This window comes from Lygodium microphyllum, chromosome 4 (genome assembly GCF_053477565.2).
Source record: "Lygodium microphyllum isolate KBCC chromosome 4, Lygodium_microphyllum_v1.1.10, whole genome shotgun sequence".
Taxonomy (NCBI): Eukaryota; Viridiplantae; Streptophyta; class Polypodiopsida; order Schizaeales; family Lygodiaceae; genus Lygodium; species Lygodium microphyllum.
The window spans coordinates 127,065,692-127,074,454 of NC_141138.1; the positions used below are offsets into that span (position 1 = coordinate 127,065,692).

Here is an 8,763-nt window from a genome sequence, read left to right on the forward strand (position 1 = left end):
GTATTTGATGCTATTGTAATTGGGATTGCTGCACAATAAAAAGAAACTTGTAAAATTCCAAAATCGGTAAAGCTATGTGCATTTTAGTCATGGCTTTGTAAAAAGGAAATGCAAAGTCCCACAATTGGAGAAATTTAACTATACAAGACCACTTTAGATATATTTTAAAAACGTAATGTATATACTCTATAAAAACCATTATGTTACTAGTTTTTTTGTATCTTATCATTCATCTTAATGGCACCGAGTATGTAAATTTTAATATAAGAAAATTTTAATACAAGATACGTTAACCAATTTAAGAAAGGCTAACCAAGCAAGACTAGTTCGTGGACACTAACCAACCTTGGCATGGAAATGCCGGTCGAGGAGGATGTTCTCGGGCTTCACATCTAAGTGGAGGGTCTTCTCTTTACACCCCTCATGGAGGTAGACGAGGGTCTTATGAGCGATGTGAGCTCCATGAGCCCTTACCTCACCAGTGATGTCGCGTGGTGGTGGAGTGCAGGTTGATATTGCACCATCCCGTGCCCGCTACCCTTGTGCCTTGCGCATTCACACCTTGCAATATACTCGGGCCCTCAAGAGGGGCCCTTCGTTTTTAGACCCTTGTATCTTGTTGTTTCCTCGTGCCATGTTACCATGATACCGTGTCGTGTTACCTAGCCCCGTTACGTGTTACCTTCGCTGCCCATTACGTGTTACGCTTTTGCATTCCGTGTCGGGGTGCGATACGCTTCCGCAATGCTGTGGAGACAGTGATTAGAGGGTGATCCCTCATGAGGCGGGTGCCACGGGGTGGGTCTTGCCTACCCCATGACGGCTCCATGGGAGTATCGTCACACTTGGTATTAGAGCAAACTCCTCGGTAGGTGTGCAATGACCCCCGAGTGAGTGAGCCTGGTAGAAGTAAAATGTCCCCTCTGCGAAAATCAAAGACTGCCATGAGAAAAGAAGAAATCGAACGGAGGTATGCCGAAAAAAGGCGCCTCCTAGTAGATTACCTGTAGATGGAGTCTCTAGAATCGGAGCTATGTCAAACCAAGGTGGATAAGCTGAATGGCAAAACAGAGCCCCTTCGAAGGGTGCTGTTGGAGCTGGACCGGCGCATTGAGAAGGTCCGTAGTGACCTGGACTTGAGCCAAAAAGAAGTGGAAGTGTTGAACACAAGTATTATGCAATATTGTGAGTATCTTGCAGAAGTGGGCGACGGGGATACCTTGTATCTTGAAAGCACCCTGAAGAAGGGGATTGCTAGGGACCTTGGGGCAGATGTTGCGGTGGGTGGTTTGCCAACGCCAAAGCTTCAGAAGGAAATGATGCCTAGTCCAACCGCATGACGGGTGGCCATGTCGACCCCAGCTACCTATAAGAGGTCAAGAGCAATACCGATCAGTCGCCAAGAGCCCAGCTCAAGCTCAAGCGACGAATGTTCCAGTGAGTATAGTGATAAGTCTGCGGAGTCCGGTGAGAATGAAGATGACTCTTCGGAGTCTTATGAGGATGGAGACGACTCTGAGGAGTCGAGTGGGAGTGAAGAGGACTCTCAGGAGTCAAGTAGCGATGTTGAAAGCGACTCTGTGGAGTCAGATGATGAAGAAGAAGATGAAGAGCAGAATGCAGATGATGAAGAAGGGGAAGAGGAGGATGAAGATGCTGAACGTAGGAATTCGGTCTGGATCGTATCACAAAGGACTGCTATGGCTAAAGTTAGGCTGCTATGGGATGAGACCCTGAAGGGAAAGAGGGGCCAGACGGAGCCGGATACGAGCTCGCTTGTTGGTGACTCTCAATATGGTACAGAGTCGGATTCAAACTCGCGTGGCCAATTTCGTGGTGGAGTGCAGGTTGATATTGCGCCATCCCACGCTCGTTACCCTTGTGCCTTGCGCATTCGCGCCTTGCAATATACTCGGGCCCTCAAGAGGGGCCCTTCGTTTTTAGACCCTTGTAGGTTGTTTCCTCGTGCCATGTTACCATGATACCGTGTCGCGTTACCTAGCCCCGTTACGTGTTACCTTCCGCTGCCCATTACGTGTTACGCTTCTGCGTTCCCCGTTACGCTTCCGCAACGCTGATTAGAGAGAGGTTGATCCCTCATGAGGCGGGTTCCACGGGGTGGGTCTCCCCTACCCCGTGACGGCTCCATGGGAGTGTCGTCACAGTCTCGAGGACGATGCGGAAGCGGGTGGGCCAATCGAGGGGCGACACATCATCAAACGCCTCTCGTTTAGGAAAGAACCACCTGTCGAGGGAGTTGTTGTCCATGAATTCGTAGACGAGAAGCCCAGGAGGGAAACCAGGTTCACATGGTCGATCCGGGAGATGGTAACCACCTCCCTGAAGAACTGCTTGTCGGAGGGCGTCTGCCTGCCTCTCCAGGCGCTTGGGCTGCCGACTCTGATCGCGCAGGAAACCAGCAGCAGTACGTCAAAGGCGACCAACTATTCCGTCAGCAGAAACTTCCAAACGGCTGTGATATATATCAGCAAGGACCCACGGTTTTTCACGGGTTTACCCGACGATTGGGTAACCAAACCATGGGACCCACAAATTAAAAGGTCCAGGGGTCATTGGTCTCGCCCACAGGATCAACCTTTGGGATTGAACCATGTACCGCCCATCCCACTCAGAGCTGCTCTAAACCACACACCGGCGAATAACTTTGATGAAAATATTTTATTTAGTTTTAATTTAATTAACAAAAAGGTTGCACAACCAGCAAGCAACCGGGAGTTACCGACACGTCCCCATAAAAGCGGGACCCATACCAAAAATCTATCTTCAGTGCTTCCAAACAGCGTCCATTCAGGAATGAGAGGTTGTGGGTGCATGCGTGAGAGAGAGAGAGAGAGAGAGAGAGAGAGAGAGAGAAAGAGAGAGAGAGCTTCTTCCACTCTTGTTTTTAAATTTTTTGGAAGTTAATATTTCTTTTTCTTTTTCCTCTTGAAATTTGAATCACCCACCTAGCCTAGTTCACCCTTGAAGTATTTCTTGGATTATTAGACTTTGTTTACTTTTAATTAAACGTTGCATTTCATTTATCTTTATTTGTTTAGCCTTTTTTTTTTGTGGTATGCTGAGCAGCTGAAGGTAAGTGTTGGATGTCTCTCTCATTATGCCCCACACGCCTTGACCTCTTGGCAACCTATTTGACTTAGGTTGGGTTCACACTAAGGCAATGGAAGTTCATCAATTTAGAGGAGTGTGTGGAAAGATATTTTTTATTTTATAAAAGCAACCAATCACAAAAGTTTCCATCAAGCTAATTTCTCTTCCACAGGTGTGAGGTTGGTAAAAGTTTTGGTGGGTCCAAAAGAAAACCACCTTTTTCTTTTCAAATGAAAAATACACACATAGGATGATACATCTCCCCTTTTGTCTTTTGTCCCCTTATGTGAACCGAATCTTAGACTCAATCTATTTGACTTTCCACCTCTTGCCTAAAGGCTAAGGGCCTTGTCACACTAGGGTTAATGGGGAGAGTGAAGTACCCCCCCCCTAACCGTGCGCCCAAAAAAAACCTTTGCTATGCAAGGCGGGGGTGAAGAGGGCTATCTTAATGCATTGCTTGCACGACTAGCACCCCTTCGAAGGGGGTGCCAATGTTATGCTAGTAGGGTGAAGTAAGGGGATGCAAGCTCATTCATTGTCTTACACTAGAAAGCCCAAAGTGCAAGTGCTATTTTTGTGAACGAAGGGTTAATTTAACATTTACCCCTTTAGCGCTATAAGTGGTAGGCTTGATGGGGCCCTAAGAGGGATTTTACACATAAATTGTGTTGCATCTCATCTACTTTTAATAGCAATCATCCTTTGTGTGGTTTTAGAGCATGGATACATTGCATGAACATGCTCAACCATTAACATTATTGTGTCATCTCATATGTTTAAATAAAAAAGTAAGTCACCTCTTTTTTAATAGTGTATGTGCATTTGTAGATGTTTTTAGAGTATGTAACACATTGCATGAACATGTGAATCATTAAAGTATCATATCATTTTATCTTTATCTTATTAGGATTGTGTCACACCGAGCAGTAGGAGGGTTAATGGAGGAGGAATTAACCCCACTCCCATTTGGTTGCATAGAGAGGGATTAGGGGGAATAGGGTTTGTTGACACCCCACAGACTTTGCTAAGCCTAACGAAAAAGGGCAGGTTTTGGAGAGTACTAGCAACACTAGCGAATAAGATCATGCAAGTGAGCAATAGCTAAAGATGCTAATCCTTGAAAAGGACACAACAACTAAAGGCTTGCTATAATGATTTGCATGGAGGACATCCTGCACATTGTAGGAAGTGTTATTTCTTGAAAAGGTAAAACCTTATTCGCTAATACTTAATACAATTCCACTTTGCCTTACATTACGCTTACTATTCTCAATAATTACTAGAAAACCTTCCAATATATCATGCATAAATAACACAATAATAATATGAAAATAAAAAAATTATCTACATCATGCTCTATACATTCTTCATCATAGTCACACCTTTCAAGTTCCTCAACATATACAATATATATGACTACAAATTAGCTTCCCTTTTGTATCGTCATAACTTTGCTTCTATATTCTCTATCCACCACAAAACTATCAAATTTGACAACAAAATATTGCACGTGTCTCACTAATTAAGACAACCCTTTTCACCCTGGCCTCACAAGGTACAAACAAGGGGAAGGGAGGACCATTTTCCTTAGCCTTTGGGCAAGTTGCTAGAAACTCAAATATATATGAGGTCAAGACTCAAGGTGAGTGAGGCATTAGGAGAGAGAGAGAGAGAGAGAGAGAGAGAGAGAGAGAGAGAGAGAGAGAGAGAGAGAGAGAGAGAGAGAGAGAGAGAGAGAGAGAAATGAAATACAAATTTTAATTAAGGCCGGGTTCACAATTAGCCAACAAAAGTTCAAGCAATATAGAAGAGATCCACCATGGGTGTTCACACTAGCAATGGAAGTGCGTTGAAATATAGTTTTTATCTATACTACTTCACATTTTTAGATCTACCAAAGCCAATCCCAGACTTGACACAAGCTGACAAGGCAGCATTCTAAGAGTCCTCTCTCCTCCAAGTTCATTGCACACACCAGTGGTGTTAATGTGCCTCTCTCTCTCTCTCTCTCTCTCTCTCTCTCTCTCTCTCTCTCTCTCTCTCTCTCTCTCTCTCTCTCTCTCTCTCTCTCTCTCTCTCTCTCTCTCTCTCTCTCTCTCTCTCTCTCTCGCACACGAGTAGTGTTAATGCCCCCCTCTCTCTCTTAGTTCCAATTGTTCAGGGTGTTGGAAACTAGGGTTTGCTTCTTCTCCTTCTCTCTCTCTCTCTCTCTCTCTCTCTCTCTCTCTCTCTCTCTCTCTCTCTCGCCGAAGAACCACCTTAAATCATCCACAAACCCTACATAGGGGGAGCCTTGATCATCTTGCCTCCCTCTTCTCTCTCTCACTTCCTTTCTATTGGCATGTATCATCCTCCCTCCCTCCCTCTCCTCTCCTCAAAATCGAGTGACAACAAGTGCGAGGGTGTGATGGTAGGACAAATGGTAGCACCTATTCTCAAAAACTGCTCACACACACACACACACACACACACATCTCACAAAATGGTCACGGCTTAGGTGAACTCAAGTGTAGCAAGTAGGCAGTTATGAGGAATAGGGGGTGGTTGGTTGATGTTTCTATTTGTGGTTTCACATGCCTATGCTAATGGACCTCATGGATAGCATGGAACACAACTTCAGTTTAGTTTTTCATTTCACTATCTCTCCATTGGTACGCATGGATACTACCAATCTTCTTCCTTGGAAAATATGATGTGAAGCCGAGTAGAGCATAGAGGAATCAATGAACGATTGATTTAAAAATGCTTAGCAGTCTCAGGGAGGTTAGTCATAAATATATGTATGCATCACATGGGTTCAACATACGGGATTTTTAAAATACAATTTTTACACTTTATGCATACAAAAGGGTCCCATATAAAGGGGTTACTTATAGATTGAATAGAAAAGGGTTATGTTTTATTAAGAAAAAACTCACAAATAATGATATTTATAAATAGGCCTTGAATGCACGTGATATAGAGGGTATACATATAGTAAGTCCCCTGGGTTACCAGTCGGGATGCTTCTCTATATGTCTCTCTCTCCACCCCCTCCTGGGATTGAGATACCCATATATAGCACATGCCATGGATGTTTTCAAGTAGCTGTCCAACAAACAATAAAACCCCCTCTTCCAAAATCCTTAAACCATTGACGGGCATTTGAAGATCCCAAATCCACCTCCATTCCCAATACCTTATCTCTAGTCATGCTTCTCAAGGTGCGATTAAGCTGGTCTCCATGGTAGGAGCATCATTTAGCCCTGACATGCCTTTGTAGTCTCAAGGTCTATGTGATTTTACTATGGAGGGAGGGGTATGAGTATTTAAATCTATGGCATGTATTATTTTCTTCACTCCACAGTTGGGATTGCTCTATCCAAAGTTAGTTCGTGCGTTTGGTATCGTCTCCTTGCAAACTACATAGAGAATCAATGATCATGGCGCCTCTCTCTCTCTCTCTCTCTCTCTCTCTCTCTCTCTCTCTCTCTCTCTCTCTCTCTCTCTCTCTCTCTCCAAGTTTCTTTGTGAGTTCCAACAAGAGAGTGAAGCAGGAGTCTAAGCACCATCTATGGCTATTTTTCCTCCTTGCGCATTGTGCAAAGGATCATCATCATCAATAGCTATTTTGTCTCCTCATAGGTCTCTTGTGAGAATAAATGAAGATAGATAAACAAAGGCTCAAAATTATCTATGCTGTAGTGGGCAGGAAAAACATGTACAATAGGCTCTAGTATAATGCCTAGTGTGCAAGTCTACTCAAATAGTAGATCTATTCGGGATAGTATCTCACATCAACAGGGCTCCATCCCGCGCAGAACTATGGTCTGTGATAGAGGGCTATTTTGCCTCCAAATAGATTGTGTAAACGATCAATGATATGACATGAATGTTGTCTTCTCTTTTTTATTTTGCAATGGTTTTAATGGATATTGCTACACAAGGATTCTTTGATGATACTAAGGGATCAATGGAGATCAATGAAATAACATGCATATTTTCTTCTCTTTCTTTGCAAAGGGTTATTGAAGATGTTTGCACCAAAGGTCATTGATAATGCGCCAAGGGGTCAATGGGCTGTTAAGAGAGATCGATTGGGTGTGCCAATTGACAAATCAGGTCTCTTTCTATCTCCAATGTAATAGGCATATTCTGGTAGGCACATTTTCTTCTATCCTTCATTGTTACAAAATTTGGGAAGGCTAATCAAGTTGTATGTGATACCAATAGGGTATGATGTAGGTTAGGGCATACGTATCAAGGGTAGCATGCATTTTGCCAACTCTTTCAGTGTGTAGGTGTTTTGATTTGAATTCCTCTATTTACATTATATATATGTATATATGTATATATGTATATATATATATATGTATATATGTATATATATATATATGTATATATATATATGTGTGTATATATGTATATGTGTGTGTGTGTGTGTGTGTGTGTGTGTGTGTGTGTGTACACAAAAAAGGGCATGATATAGGTTAAGGCGTACATATCAAGGGTAGCATGCATTTTGCAAACTCTTTTCAGTGTTTAGGTGTTTTGATTTGAATTCCTCTACTTACGTGAATGAGAGAGAGAGAGAGAGAGAGAGAGAGAGAGAGAGAGAGAGAGAGAGAGAGAGAGAGAGAGAGAGAGAGAGAGAGAGAGAGAGAGAGAGAGAGAGAGAGAGAGAGAGAGAGAGAGAGAGAGAGAGAGAGAGAGAGAGAGAGAGAGAGAGATGGATGATTGCCTATGAATACCTTTCAAAGGGAATCATCCATTTCTCTAATACAAACTTTTTTTGGTATTTTAGATGGGTGAACTCCTTGGTAAGTAGTCCTAATGGTGTGTTTGCGGTTCAAGTCCCCTTGAGTTCAAGTTTGTAATGGCAGAATGAAGTGAATTTATAAGGGATGCTTTATGTCCATTTAAAAGGCTCATTTTGTGTACATGTAGACCTATTGCAAGACTGCAGTAATCAAATGTGACTTCCTCTATATATTATTCATGATAGTGTATGGTAAAGTAGGTGTAAGGGTAAATCTTAGGCACACTTTATACCTTAACTCCATAGCTTGAAACCTTTTGTATATCCCATGCACTAATGAGAAAGCTTATGAGTGATGTTCTCTTGAGTGTTTCAAGACAATTTGTGGCAAGCTAATTTCCAAAGGGGTTGCAATTGACTACAGGCATAATAATAATATTTCCTCCTATTGCAACTCAGATATGTCCAATACCATTCTGTCTTAAAGTTTCATGTGTACTCTATGGAAAGGCCAAAACATCAATTTTTTTGTAGGAGTTTGTCATTAACATGGAAGAACATCATGGATGGTATAATGAAATTTGAAACCCTATCAACTTTAGGGCTCTTACATAAAATTCAAAGGAATATACAAAAAAGATATGGATGTCAAATTTTGGCTTGAAATGAATTTAACTTTTTAAGTGATCCTTAACATTGAGATTGCTTATTCAAGTACACATTGCTTTTAATAGCATGGATTAATCATTACTTTTAAATAATCTTTAACATTGGGATATGACACAAGGTAAATGCTCCAAAGTTAAATGTTTTAATAGAAAAGATTTACACCATGTTGGTTTTGCATTGACTAGATAATTAAAATGATAGAGTTTCAAATGTATTAGCCATGAACGTGTTTGTAATCATTT

The 8,763-nt window shown here is 42.1% G+C and overlaps 1 long non-coding RNA gene across 1 annotated transcript; it reads right to left on the minus strand.

Moving 5' to 3' along the window:
• Nucleotides 1-229: 229 nt before the first annotated feature.
• On the minus strand, nucleotides 230-1,388 carry LOC148037601 (uncharacterized). The gene is made up of 3 exons (XR_015690792.1): nucleotides 1,220-1,388; nucleotides 1,005-1,130; nucleotides 230-923 (listed from the first exon to the last, which is right to left on the minus strand). It is a non-coding gene; the product is annotated as an uncharacterized LOC148037601 (long non-coding RNA).
• Between the last annotated feature and the right edge of the window lie 7,375 nt (nucleotides 1,389-8,763).